At 51.6% G+C, this 12637-nt stretch overlaps 1 long non-coding RNA gene across 1 annotated transcript; it reads right to left on the reverse strand.

The window, feature by feature from the left end:
• LOC135530627 (uncharacterized) lies at window positions 1-12372 on the reverse strand. Its single transcript, XR_010453878.1, has 4 exons — window positions 12281-12372; window positions 1264-1293; window positions 727-1032; window positions 1-300 (listed from the first exon to the last, which is right to left on the reverse strand). It is a non-coding gene; the product is annotated as an uncharacterized LOC135530627 (long non-coding RNA).
• Window positions 12373-12637: the final 265 nt, after the last annotated feature.

The raw sequence follows: 12637 nt of genomic DNA on the forward strand, positions 1-12637 counted from the left end.
AGGTGAGTCCAACAGCATTACCAGGTAGGCAGGTGTTGTTCTCTCTGTCTGAGGTGTCACAGTCCAGGAGAAGGGACTCTTTGCCTTTACACTGGAACTCTTTATCCCAGGTCTGACCCTCACCTTCTCCATAGAGCCCCCCCTGTAGAGCTGCAGGAGCCCCACAGCCAACATCCCTACAGACTACCTCTGCATCCTGCCGGTCAAAGTCAGCTTCACACACTGAGGCCCAGGACTGATTGGACTTCACCTCCACTCTCCCAGAGCAGAGACCAGCTCCATCCACAAGCCGCACAGACTCTGGAGAAAAAGAGTTGGTTGAACATTCAATCAGTTTTGTTGATGACACTGTCAAGGACTAAACACAAATATGTTGGATAAAAGATTGTAGTTTGCTATGTTTGATACTGTAAGAGGTAGAAATGGGTTCTTAGTCACTCAGGATCGGGTTGGGAATAATGCAGGCAGGAGACAGGAATAAGTTCACTTCACTTTATAGAAAATAAACAGATGGACATCCATCAGGCAGCTTCACTTCAGTACCATCTGAACTACAATGATCTGCCCATGAACATCTCCCATAAACCAATATGACAAACACAAATATAATGTTTAAATACATCTGACATCTCTCCCTCTATTTAAATTAAATTAAAACATCAAACATGATACATGGTAATATTGTATAATGTATAAATAAATCTCTCAATTTGACCAGTCTCTTACCTGAACAGGTCACATGATGATAATATCCACCATCACATAAACCAGGTCCTCTTCTGCCACACTGTCGAATAGAAGACTCATCTCCACGACACCCATATAGTCTGACTCCTCTTCTTCCATCTTCAATCAGAGGTCCTCTAGATACAGATACAGGATTCCCACAGTCCAGCTGTCTACACACAACCTTAACATCTCTCATCATTCTCCACCAACTAGAACATAGACCCAACCACTCTCCTCTGTAGAAGACTTCCACTGTCCCAGAACAGGAAGTGGTCCCATTCACCAGTCTGACTGATTGTTCAGCTGTAAACAGCAGAGAGGAAAACACAGTGGTGAGGACAGATGATGACAGTGATTCTGTTATTCTAACAGCAGTAATGCTTTGTGGTTGACAAGTATTAGTAGTTCCATAAAACACTACTTGTTATTGGGTTGTAGAATGGTTTGTATGGACACATGAATTTCTCCATGTGGGATAATAAAGTTGACTAATATTGAACTGCTATAATCACTGTAGATTTATACTCTACCTACCTGGTGGACTGACGCTTTGAGCCTGGAGATCTGAGGAGAAAGAGAGAGACAGAGGAGAAAGAGAGAGAAAGAGACAGAGAGAAACAAAGGAGAAAGGGAGGAGTCAGAGGAAGAGAGAGACAGAGGTTAAATGAACATCAACATGACCTTTCATGATGTGATGGGGAAGACAGGCTTATCGTTGGTATGGTGCAACAACACCCATGTGTACATACACCATATATACAAAAGTATGTGGACACCCCTTCAAATTAGTGGACTCTATTTCAGCCACACCCCTTCCTGACAGATGTATAAAATCAAGCACTCAGCCATGCAATCTCCATAGACAAACATTGTCAGTAGAATTGAGTTAATGAACTCCCCCTCTCTTCTCCTCTTCTCCTCTTCTCCTCTCTCCCTCTTCTCCCCCTCTACTCTTCTCCTCAACTCCCCCCTCTACTCTTCTCCTCTTCTCCCCCCTCTACTCTTCTCCTCTTCTCCCCCTCTACTCTACTCTTCTCCTCAACTCCCCCTCTACTCTTCTCCTCTTCTCCCCCTCTACTCTTCTCCTCAACTCCCCCTCTACTCTTCTCCTCAACTCCCCCCTCTACTCTTCTCCTCTTCTCCCCTTCTCTACTCTTCTCCTCAACTCCCCCCTCTACTCTTCTCCTGAACTCCCCCCTCTTCTCTTCTCCTCTTCTCCCCCTCTACTCTTCTCCTCTTCTTCCCCCTCTACTCTTCTTCCCCTCTTCTCCCCTCTCTTCTACCCATCTCTCTCCATCTTCTCTCTTCTCTCCCTCTCTTCTTCTCTCTTCCCCCCTCTTCTCTCCTCCTCTCTTCTCCTCTTCTCCCCAATTCTACCCCTCCCCTCTGCTCTTCTCCCCCTCTCCATTTCTCCTCCCTGCTCCCACTCTCTTCTCCTCTTCTCCCCCTCTCTTCTCCTCCCTCCCTTCTCCTCTTCTTCCCCTCCTCTCCCACCTCTGCTTTTCTCCCCCTCTCCTCTCCTCCCCTCCCCTCTCTTCTCGTCTTCTCACCTCCCCTCTCCTCTTGTCTTCTCCCCACCCCCCTTCTCCATCCTCTTCTCCCTCTCTTCTCCTCTTCTGACCCTCTCTTCTCCTCTTCTCCCCCTCTCCTCTTCTTCCCTCTCTTCTCCTCTTCTCCCCCTCTCTTCTCCTCTTCTCCCCCTCTCCTCTTCTCCCCCTCTCTTCTCCTCTTCTCCCCCTCTCTTCTCCTCTTCTCCCCTCTCTTCTACTCTCCTCCCCTCTCTTCTCCTCTTCTCCCCCTCTCTTCTCCTCTTCTTCCCAATTCTACCCCTCCCTCTCCTCGTCTCTCTCCTCTCTCCTCCCCACTCGCCTTATCTCCCCGTTCGTCTCCTCCCCTTCTCCTCTCCTCTTCTCCCCCTCTCTTCTCCTCTTCTTCCCCCTTCTCCCCCTCTCCTCTTCTCCCCCTTCTCCCCCTCTCCTCTTCTCCCCCTCTCTCTTCATCTTCTCCCCACTCTCCTCTTATCCCACTTCTCCCCCTCTCTCTTCATCTTCTCCCCATCTATCCCTCTCTCCCTCTCTTCTCCTTAACTCCCCCCTCTACTCTTCTCCCCTTCTCCCCCTCTCTTCTACTCTTCTTCCCAATTCTACCCCTCCCTCTCCTCGTCTCACCCCTCTGCTCTTCCCCCCTCTTCTCTTCTCATCTCCTCTCTTCTCCTCTTCTCCCCCTCTCCTCTTCTCTTCTCCTCTTCTTCCCCTCCCCCTCTCCTCTTCTCCTCCCTTCTCCCCCTTTCTTCTCCCCCTCCCTTCTCCACTTCTTCCTCTCCCCTCCCCACCTCTACTTTTCTCCCCCTCTACTCTCCTCCTCTCACCTCTTCTCCCTCCTCCCCACTCACCTTATCCCCCCTCTCTTCTCCTCCCCCTCTCTTCTCCTCTTCATCCCCTCCTCTCCTCTTCTCCAACTCTCCTCTTCTTCACCTCTCCCCTTCTCCCCTCTCCTCTCTCCTCCTCTCCTCTCTTCACTCCTCTCTTACCTCCTCTCCGCTCTCCTCCTATCTTCCCCCTCATCTCCCCCTCTCCCCCCTCTTATCCCCCTCTCCTCTTCTCCCCCTCTCTTCTCCTCTTCTCCCTCTCTCCTTCTCTTCGCGCACTGTCATCATCTCCCCCTCCCCTCTTCTCCCCCTCCTATCCCCTCTGCCTTTTTCCCCCTCTCTTCTCCTCTTCCCCTTCTCCTCTTCTGACCTTTTATTCTTCTCTTCTCCCCCTTTCCTTGTCACCCCTCTCTTCTCCTCTCCTCTCTTCTCCTCTTCTCCCCTCTCCTCTCTTCTCCTCTCTTCTCCTCTCCTCTCCTCCCCTCCCCTTCTCCTCTTCTCCCCTCTCCTCTCTTCTCCTCTTCTCCCCCTCTCCTCTCTTCTCCTCTACTCCCCCTCGCTTCTCCTCTCCTCCCCTTCTCATCTCCTCTACTCCCCCTCGCTTCTCCTCTCCTCTCTTCTCCTCTACCCCCCTCACTTCTCCCCTCCCCTCCCCTCCCCTCCCCTCCCCTCCCCTCTCCTCTCCATTTCATTCTGTACTCCAACATCTGCCTGGTATTCAAGATAACACACAACATTGCAGCACCAAATTTGTTTTCATCAACCTCAGACTTAAATATCAGTTTTCCAAGAACCTCCACCAGGGGAACTGTAGAATCCTCAAACGGTCCACCACCTTCTCCCAAACTGCCTTCTCATAGAAACCAATAAAGACATGGAATGGCCTCACCTCAACATGGATCTAGTCCAATCAGATGTGTCTCACCTCAACATGGATCTAGTCCAATCAGACATGTCTCACCTCAACATGGATGTAGTCCAATTAGACGTGTCTCACCTCAACATGGATCTAGTCCAATTAGACGTGTCTCACCTCAACATGGATCTAGTCCAATCAGATGTGTCTCACCTCAACATGGATCTAGTCCAATCAGACGTGTCTCACCTCAACATGGATCTAGTCCAATCAGACGTGTCTCACCTCAACATGGATCTAGTCCAATCAGACGTGTCTCACCTCAACATGGATCTAGTCCAATCAGACGTGTCTCACCTCAACATGGATCTAGTCCAATTAGACGTGTCTCACCTCAACATGGATCTAGTCCAATTAGACGTGTCTCACCTCAACCCGTGCATTGACTATCGAGGTATCAACCAAATCACTGTGAGGTACAGCTCCCTGCTTAGTCAATGCACAGGGCTTCTTCACAAAATTGGATCTCAGGAGCGTTTACAACCTGGTGCATATCCGGGAAGCGACGAGGGGAAGACGTCATTTAGTACCACCTCAGGGCACTATGAGAACCTTGTCATGCCGTACGGGTTGATGTCTTCCAGACCTTCCAGATTTTGATGTCTTCCAGATTTTCCGGGACCTGCAGGGGCAGGGTGTAGTAGTGTATATATCGACCACATTCTGATATACTCCGCTACACGCGCCAAGTGTGTGTCCCTGATGCTCAAGGTACTTGGTCGACTGTTGGAGCCTGACCTGTACGTCAAGGCTGAGAAATGTCTGTTCTTCCAACAGTCTGTCTCCTTCCTAGGGTACCGCATTTCAGCTTCAGGGATGGAGATGGAGAGTGACTGCATTTCAGCTTCAGGGGTGGAGATGGAGAGTGACTGCATTTCAGCTTCAGGGGTGGAGATGGAGAGTGACTGCATTTCCACTTCAGGGGTGGAGATGGAGAGTGACTGCATTTCAGCTTCAGGGGTGGAGATGGAGAGTGACTGCATTTCAGCTTCAGGGGTGGAGATGGAGAGTGACTGCATTTCAGCTTCAGGGATGGAGATGGAGAGTGACTGCATTTCAGCTTCATTGGTGGAGATGGAGAGTGACTGCATTTCAGCTTCAGGGGTGGAGATGGAGAGTGACTGCATATCAGCTTCAGGGATGGAGATGGAGAGTGACTGCATTTCAGCTTCAGGGGTGGAGATGGAGAGTGACTGCATTTCAGCTTCAGGGGTGGAGATGGAGAGTGACTGCATTTCAGCTTCAGGGGTGGAGATGGAGAGTGACTGCATTTCAGCTTCAGGGGTGGAGATGGAGAGTGACTGCATTTCAGCTTCAGGGGTGGAGATGGAGAGTGACTGCATTTCAGCTTCAGGGGTGGAGATGGAGAGTGACTGCAGATGGAGAGTTTCCACTTCAGGGGTGGAGATGGAGAGTGACTGCATTTCAGCTTCAGGGGTGGAGATGGAGAGTGACTGCATTTCAGCTTCAGGGGTGGAGATGGAGAGTGACTGCATTTCAGCTTCAGGGATGGAGATGGAGAGTGACTGCATTTCAGCTTCAGGGGTGGAGATGGAGAGTGAGTGGAGATGGAGAGTGACTGCATTTCAGCTTCAGGGGTGGAGATGGAGAGTGACTGCATTTCCACTTCAGGGGTGGAGATGGAGAGTGACTGTATTTCAGCCGTGTGTAATTGGTCGACTCCCACCACAGTAAAGGAGGTGCAGCGGCTTTGGTCAGGAAGCCAAATACTACCAGAGGTTTATCCAGGGCGTTGGTCAGGTAGCCAACTACTACCGGAGGTTTATCCAGGGCTTTGGTCAGGTAGCCAACTACTACCGGAGGTTTATCCAGGGCTTTGGTCAGGTAGCCAACTACTACCGGAGGTTTATCCAGGGCTTTGGTCAGGTAGCCAACTACTACCGGAGGTTTATCCGGGGCTTTGGTCAGGTAGCCAACTACTACCGGAGGTTTATCCAGGGCTTTGGTCAGGTAGCGACTCCCATTACCTCACTGCTGAAGGGGGGACCGGTGCGACTGCAGTGGACGGCTGAGGCGGACAGGGCTTTTGGTCACCTGAGGGCTCTGTTTACCTCGGCTCCCGTGCTGGCTCATCCGGATCTGGGATAGGAGCCGTGCTCTCTCAGCGCTCGGGTACGCCACTAAAGCTCCGTCCCTGTGCTTTCTTTTCGAAGAAGCTCAGCCCGGCGGAGCGAAACTATGATGTGGGGGATCGGGAGCTGTTGGCTGTTGTCAAGGCTCTGAAGGCGTGGAAACTTTGGCTTGAAGGGGCTTAACACCCTATTCTCATCTGGACTGACCACTGCAATCTGGAGTACATCCGGGCAGCGAGGAGACTGAACCCTCGCCAGGCAAGGTGGAGACTGAACCCTCGCCAGGCAAGGTGGAGACGGAACCCTCGCCAGGCAAGGTGGAGACTGAACCCTCGCCAGGCAAGGTGGAGACTGAACCCTCGCCAGGCAAGGTGGAGACTGAACCCTCGCCAGGCAAGGTGGAGACTGAATATTTTTTGTACCCTTTTGTTTTCACCGTCCTACAGACCAGGTTCCCAGAACGCTAAGGCAGACGCACTGTCCTACAGACCAGGTTCCCAGAACGCTAAGGCAGACACACTGTCCTACAGACCAGGTTCCCAGAACGCGAAGGCAAACGCACTGTCCCGGATGTATGACACAGAGGAGCGGTCCATAGATCACACTCCCGAAATTTCGGCCTCTTGCCTGGTGGCACCGGTAGTGTGGGAGCTGGATGCGGACATCGAGCGGCGTTACGTACAGAGCCCACTTCCCCCCACCTGCCCAGAGGGACGTTACAGCCCTTACCCATTCCACAATGTCCGTGGTCGCACCTGTCTGTGGATTTCCTCAAGGATCTTCCTCCCTCACGATCCTGGTCGTTGTGGATCAGTTCTCTAAGTCCTGCCGTCTCCTTCCTTTTCCCAGTCTCCAAACGGCCCTACAGACTGAGGAGGCCCTGCTTACACACGTCTTCCGGCACTATGGGGTGCCAGAGGTTATAGTGTCTGATCGAGGTCACCAGTTCACGTCAAGGGTCTGGAGGGCGTTTATGGAACGTCTGGGGTCTCGGTCAGCCTTACCTCTGGTTTTCACCTCCGCCACCGCAGTGAGGCCCTGGTCTGGCTCTCGACCCGAAACCTGCCCCTCCGCCTGCCCTGCCAGAAGCTGGGCCCGCTGTTTGTGGGGCCATTCAAAGTCCTGGGGAGACTGAACGAGGTTTGCTTCAGGTTACAGCTTCCCCTCGATTACCGTATTAACCCCTCGTTCCATGTGTCTCTCCTCAGGCCGGTGGTGGCTGGTCCACTCCATGAGTCTGAGGTGCAGGTGGTTCCTCCACCCCCTCTGGACATCGAGGGGGCCCCGGCGTATGCTGTTTGAGCCATAATGGACTCGAAGGCATCGGGCGAAAGGCCTTCAGTACCTCGTGGAGTGGGAGGGGTACGGTCCGGAAGAGAGATGCCGGGTGCCGGTGTCGGACCCTTCATTGCTGTGGGAGTTCCACCGTCTCCATCCGGATCGCCCTGCACGTCAAGGGGGGGTTACTGTTACAACTTCCACAGCAGTCGGTCCCGCTACTTGTTCGGGCAGCGTTCGGCGTTCGACGTCATCGGCCTTCCAGCCATCGCCGATCCACTTTTAATTTTCCATTTGTTTTGTCTTTGTTTTAAACGCCTGGTTCCAATTCTAAATGACATGTTCATTATTTAACCCTCTGTTTTCTCCATGGTTTTTGTGCGGGATTGTTTTATGTATGTTTGGTCTGTTACTGTGGGCTCGGTATTTACGACACGTTATTGGAATATTTGAGTAAAGTTACATGTGTTACTCATCTCTACTGTCCTGACTCCTCTGCACCAGCTACACCCAGAACATTACAGTAGTACTGTGAACAAAGTAGCTGAATTGTCAAAGCCTGAGGTCACCCAAAGACAAGTAATCCAGAACTTTCTCTGGTAAAGAATTACAAATCTACCACTTTCATATAAACCCCTCGATACACAGCAGAACATCTACACTGAATCCATCCACCAAACATCATGATTTTAATGAACACTTTTTATGAAACTAAAATAACCTTCAACTACAGTATATATGAAGGGATTGTTGTCATTGTTATATTATATAGGCTACAGGAAGTTATATTCTTCCATTTTAAATAACAGGTTCTCCCTCCATCTACAATCATCAGGTCTGCTTGCAGAGGAACAGAATGTCTTGGAAAGCCAGACCTTCCATTACTATTTATCAAGCATACACACTCACACTCTTTCAAACATTATTATTTGAGAAAGTTATTAGGGGTAGTAACTAGCATAACTTATTTGACTATTTCTTTCACACACACCTCATTGGCTAGGTTAGCTAGCAAGCTGTCATTAATTTCCATCACTAATTAATATCCAGAAACAAGTCTTCAATGTCTATAACCACATAAAAACAAGAGACCAGCACTGAAATACCAAGAGATGAACATAGAGAAAAGTCCCTTCATCCAGCTGGTCCTGAAGCTTAGTTCACAAACCACTACTAACCCAACAAAGCCTCAGGACAGAACTCAGACAGTCTGGCCCAAACAAATTATAACCAAACATACATAAACGATGGCAAACTATCTGACCACTGTGACTGAGAAAAAAAACTGAGAAAAAAATTGACAATTTAGACTCAGTGAGCATAGCCTTGCTATTGAGAGAGGTAGGCAGAGAGAAGACAGGCTATGTGCCCACTGCCCACAAAATGAGTGGGATACTGAGCTGCACTTCCTAACCTCCTGCCAAATGTACAACGATAAAAGAGACACATATTTCCCTCAGATTACAAAGACCCCAAAATAATTTGAAAACAAATATAATATTGTTATCTGTTAGGTAAAATACCACAGTGTGCAATCATGTCAGCAGAATGTGTGACCTGTTGTGATGAGAACAGGGTAACCATTGGAGAACAAACACCACAGTAAATAAAACTTAGTGGAGCCAGATGGCTGAGAGGGCCCTAGTGGAGCCAGCTGGTTGAGAGGGCCCTAGTGGCCAGCTGGTTGAGAGGGCCCTAGTGGAGCCAGATGACTGAGAGGGCTCTAGTGGAGCCAGCTGGTTGAGAGGGCCCTAGTGGAGCCGGCTGGTTGAGAGGGCCCTAGTGGAGCCAGCTGGTTGAGAGGGCCCTAGTGGAGCCGGCTGGATGAGAGGGCCCTAGTTGAGCCAGCTGGTTGAGAGGGCCCTAGTGGAGCCGGCTGGTTGAGAGGGCCCTAGTGGAGCCAGATGGCTAAGAGGGCCCTAGTGGAGCCGGCTGTTTGAGAGGGCCCTAGTGGAGCCAGCTGGTTGAGAGGGCCCTAGTGGAGCCAGATGACTGAGAGGGCTCTAGTGGAGCCAGCTGGCTGAGAGGGCCCTAGTGGAGCCGGCTGGTTGAGAGGGCCCAATTGTAGCCAGCTGGTTGAGAGGGCCTAGTGGAGCTAGATGACTGAGAGGGCCTTAGTGGAGTCGGCTGGTTGACAGGGCCCTACTGAGCCAGCTGGCTGAGAGTACTCTAGTGGAGCCGGCTGGTTGGGAGGGCCCTAGTGGAGCCAGCTGGTTGAGGGGGCCCTAGTGAAGCCAGATGACTGAGAGGGCCTTAGTGGAGCCGGCTGTTTGAGAGGGCCTTAGTGGAGCCGGCTGACTGAGAGGAACTTAGTGGAGCCAGCTGGTTTAAAGGGCCCTAGTGGATCCGGCTGACTGAGAGGGCCTTAGTGGAGCCAGCTGGTTTAGAGGGCCTTAGTGGATCCGGCTGAATGAGAGGGCCTTAGTGGAGCCAGCTGGTTTAGAGGGCCTTAGTGGATCCGGCTGAATGAGAGGGCCTTAGTGGAGCCAGCTGGTTTAGAGGGCCTTAGTGGATCCGGCTGAATGAGAGGGCCCTAGTGGAGCCAGATGACTGAGAGGGCTCTAGTGGAGCCAGCTGGTTGAGAGGGCCCTAGTGGAGCCGGCTGGTTGAGAGTGCCCATGTGGAGCCAGCTGGTTGAGAGGGCCCTGTTGGAGCTGGCTTGTTGAGAGGGCCTTAGTGAAGCCAGCTGGTTGAGAGGGCCTTAGTGGAACCGGCTGGTTGAGAGGGCCTTAGTGGAGCCGGGTGACTGAGAGGGCCTTAGTGAAGCCAGCTGATTGAGAGGGCCTTAATGGATCCAGCTGGTTGAGAGGGCCTTAATGGATCCAGCTGGTTGAGAGGGCCCTAGTGGAGCCAGCTGGTTGAAAGGGCCCGATAAGAGCCAGCTGGTTGAGAGGGCCTTAGTGGAGCCGGGTGACTGAGAGGGCCTTAGTGAAGCCAGCTGATTGAGAGGGCCTTAATGGATCCAGCTGGTTGAGAGGGCCTTAGTGGAGCCGGGTGACTGAGAGGGCCTTAATGGATCCAGCTGGTTGAGAGGGCCTTAATGGATCCAGCTGGTTGAGAGGGCCCTAGTGGAGCCAGCTGGTTGAAAGGGCCCGATAAGAGCCAGCTGGTTGAGAGGGCCCTAGTGGAGCCAGCTGGTTGAGAGGGCCCTAGTGGAGCAAGCTGGTTGAGAGGGCACCAGTGGAGCCAGCTGGTTGAGAGGGCACCAGTGTAGCCAGCTGGTTGAGAGGGCCCTATTGCAGCCAGGTGACTGAGAGGGCCCTTGTGGAGCCAGCTGGTTGAGAGGGCCCTAGTGGAGCCAGCTGGTTGAGAGGGCCCTAGTGGAGCCAGCTGGTTGAGAGGGCCCTAGTGGAGCCAGCTGGTTGAGAGGGCCCTAGTGGAGCCAGCTGGTTGAGAGGGCCCAGTGGAGCCAGCTGGTTGAGAGGGCACCAGTGTAGCCAGCTGGTTGAGAGGGCCCTATTGGAGCTGGCTTGTTGAGAGGGCCTTAATGGAGCCGGGTGACTGAGAGGGCCCTAGTGGAGCCAGCTGGTTGAGAGGGCCCTAGTGGAGCCAGCTGGTTGAGAGGGCCCTATTGGAGCTGGCTGGTTGAGAGGGCCTTAGTGGAGCTGGCTTGTTGAGAGAGCCTTAGTGGAGCCGGCTGACTGTGAGGGCCTTAGTGGAGCCGGCTGACTGTGAGGGCCTTAGTGGAGCCAGCTGACTGAGAGGGCCTAGGTGAAGCCAGCTGACTGAGAGGGCCTTAGTTGAGCCAGGTGACTGAGAGGGCCTTAGTGGAGCCAGCTGACTGAGAGGGCCTTTGTGGAGCCAGCTGGTTGAGAGGGCCTTAATGGATCCAGCTGGTTGAGAGGGCCTTAATGGATCCAGCTGGTTGAGAGTGCCCTAGTGGAGCAGGCTGGTTGAGAGAGCCCTAGTGGAGCCAGCTGGTTGAAAGGGCCCGATAAGAGCCAGCTGGTTGAGAGGACCCTAGTGGAGCCAGCTGGTTGAGAGGGCCCTAGTGGAGCCAGCTGGTTGAGAGGGCACCAGTGGAGCCAGCTGGTTGAGAGGGCACCAGTGTAGCCAGCTGGTTGAGAGGGCCCTATTGGAGCTGGCTTGTTGAAAGGGCCTTAGTGGAGCTGGCTTGTTGAGAGAGCCTTAGTGGAGCCAGCTGACTGTGAGGGCCTTAGTGGAGCCAGCTGACTGAGAGGGCCTTAGTGGATCCAGCTGGCTGAGAAGGTCTTAGTGTTGCCCTTACTTGATACTTTCTCTCTCCTCCTCAAATATCCCCTCCCCTTCTCTCTCCCCTCCCTTTCTCTCTCATTCTCTCTCCTCCACAAATCTCTCTCCCCTTCACCTCTCCACCCTCCCCTTCTCTCTCCCCTACCCTCCTCTGTCCCCTCCCCTCCTCTGTCCCCTCCCCTTCTCTCTCCTCTGTTCACCCCATTCCTCCCCTCTCTCTCACGCTGCTCATCTCTCTTTTTCTCTCTCGCTCATGTTCTCTCTCTCTCTCATAGTGTTGGACCTGTTGATCTTGACTCAGCTCATAGACCTCTAGCATCTACACCCCTCCCTTCTCCTACTCTAACATAACACCAATATAATATATAATACATCGTATATACTCTCATTCATTTACATTGAGACAGATACAATCAATCATTGACACACTGAATATACAACAGTCAGATGCAGGACACCATCACAACTTAACTGACATTAGTGCCTGTCCCCAGATGGACAGTTAGACTACAGTAAAGTATATTTACAGGTGATCACATCATTGTCCTGCTTTGAGACAGATGTTTACTGTCTGCTTCCAGTTGTATGTTATTTTACTAACCCTGCAAATTATAATATATCTTACAATATTAAATCATATCTCAGTAACTGTCACAAGTGTATATCACTATAACAGCATCCTACCTGTGCTCCAGAATAGGATCATGAAAATCACTGCAGGTATCATATCTGTCTCTAACTGGGGCTCCACTGAGTGAAACAAGTCTACTGTCATGAAGAGAGGACTGAAGAGTGAGAAATACTGCTAGACTATATGACTTCTATCTCATCTCTTCCTTACTTCTATGACGTGACAAACCTTTAAGCAGATAAGATCAGTGGTTAAACCCACCAACCTACAGGAAACACTGACATTAGAAAAACTCCACAGGAAACTGCTGGCAGAACAGCAAAGTTACACATAGTTGTGCTATAACATCACAAGTTCACAGCTGATTATATACATGTTTTCACTCTCTCGTGGTATGATCACCTATGTCA

This window comes from Oncorhynchus masou, unplaced genomic scaffold (assembly GCF_036934945.1).
Source record: "Oncorhynchus masou masou isolate Uvic2021 unplaced genomic scaffold, UVic_Omas_1.1 unplaced_scaffold_1398, whole genome shotgun sequence".
In the NCBI taxonomy this organism is placed as follows: domain Eukaryota; kingdom Metazoa; phylum Chordata; class Actinopteri; order Salmoniformes; family Salmonidae; genus Oncorhynchus; species Oncorhynchus masou.